The sequence below is a fragment of the Gracilinanus agilis genome, chromosome X (assembly GCF_016433145.1).
Source record: "Gracilinanus agilis isolate LMUSP501 chromosome X, AgileGrace, whole genome shotgun sequence".
NCBI classification, from domain to species: domain Eukaryota; kingdom Metazoa; phylum Chordata; class Mammalia; order Didelphimorphia; family Didelphidae; genus Gracilinanus; species Gracilinanus agilis.
Window position 1 is genome coordinate 80,149,414 of NC_058136.1, and position 2,173 is coordinate 80,151,586.

The window sequence follows — 2,173 nt, forward strand, 5'->3', positions numbered from 1 at the left end:
AAAATTGAAGAATTCCAGGTATTTGCACAGAAAAGACCAGGGCTAAATGGAAAGTTTGATATCTAACCACAAAAATCGAGAGAAACCTGAAAAGTTAAATAAGAAACAGAGGGGAAAGAAAGAAAACTCATTACTTTTAAATTTGCCTTTTTAAGGGCCTCAGTAATATCTAATTATCTGTATTCCTTTGTAGAGAAATGTTATGTATAATTCTCTGTAGTGAACTCTATTCACTATTATAATATTCACTATTATAGTAATCAGAAGAATAATTCACAGGGTGAGGGTGGAACACTAAATAATCTAAGATGACATGGGGGATGGGAAAGAGGGGGTGAATAGCAGGGGACACCAAGAGAAACTTGAGTGAATAAGAAAATAGGATATTCTATTACACACAAAGAGGGCACGGGAGGGAGAGGTGACAAATACTATTATAAAAAGGAGAGGAAGAGAGCATTAAGAGGTAATAATCAAACCTTACTCTCAGTGTAATCAACCCGGAGAGGGAAGAGTAACTATACTATCCATTGGGACATAAAACTCTTATCTAACCCTTCTGAGAAAGTTAGAAGGGATAAACCAAGGGGAGCAGCAAAGTGGGGAGGTCAAAAAAAGGGAGGGGAGAAGAGGGAGGTAATTCATAAGGCCTTTAAAAACAAAAAGAGAGGAAAAATAAGGGAGGGGGTAGAAAGGGAAGTTAATCAAGGGAGGGGTAAGGGATAGCATCTTAATAGGAAAACACTGGTTTAAAAGGAAATAGTATAAGAAAAAGGGGGTAGGAAGAGGGGAGGATACGAAAATGCCAGCAAATGTACAACTGATGATTATAACTTTGAATGTGAATGGGATGAACTCGCTCATAAAACGGAAGCAAATAGCAGAGTGGATTAGAAACCAAAATCCTACCATATATTGCCTACAGGAAACACATATGAGACGGGTCTACATACACAAGTTTAAGGTTCAGGGATTGAGCAAAATCTTTTGGGCGTCAAATGGGAAAAAGAAGGCAGGAATGGCTATTATGATTTCTGACAAAGCCAAAGTAAAAGTAGATATGATTAAAAAAGACAGGGAAGGTCAATACATCCTGATTAAAGGCAGTATAAACAATGAGGAAATAACACTGCTCAATATGTATGCACCAAGTGGCATAGCATCCAAATTCATGAAGGAGAAACTGGCAGAGCTCAAGAAGGAAATAGATAGTAAACCATAACAGTGGAAGATCTAAATATTGCTCTTTCAGATCTAGATAAATCAAACCTAAAAATAAATAAGAAAGAGGTAATAGACAGGTGAATGAAATCCTAGAAAAATTAGATTTTTAATTGATATGTGGAGGAAAATAAATAGGGACAAAAAGGAATACACCTTCTTTCCACCTGCACATGGCACATTCACAAAGATTGAACATGTTATAGGACATAGACTCATTGCAAACAAATGCTAAGGAGCAGAAATAATGAATGTAACTTTCTCAGATCATAATGCAATAAAAATAATAATTAATAAGGGCACCTGGACAGGGAAATCAAAAACTAATTGGAAATTAAATAATATGATTCTCAAATACCAATTTGTCAAAAAAGAAATAATGGAAACAATCTACAATTTCATTGAAGAAAATGACAATGATGAGACATCCTACCAAACTCTGTGGGATGAGGCCAAGGCAGTACTCAGGGGGAAATTTATATCCTTGAGTGCATATATTAACAAATTAAGGAGGGCAGAGATGAATGAATTGGGCATGCAACTCAAAAAATTAGAAAGCGAGCAAATTAAAAATCCCCAGATGAAAACTAAATTAGAAATACTAAAAATCAAGGGAGAAATTAATAAAATCGAAAGTAAAAGAACTATTGAATTAATAAATAAGACTAGAAGCTGGTATTTTGAAAAAACAGATAGAATAGACAAAGTACTGCTCAATCTAATAAAAAAAAGGAATGAAGAAAACAAAATTGATAGTATCAATCAAAGATAAAAAGGGAGACCTCACCTGTAATGAAGGGGAAATTAAGGCAATCATTAAAAACTATTTTGCCCAATTACATGGCAATAAATGTAACAATTTAGGAGATATGGGTGAATATTTACAAAAATATAAACTGCCTACTTTAAAAGCAGAAGAAATAGAATACCTAAATAATCCCATATCAGAAAA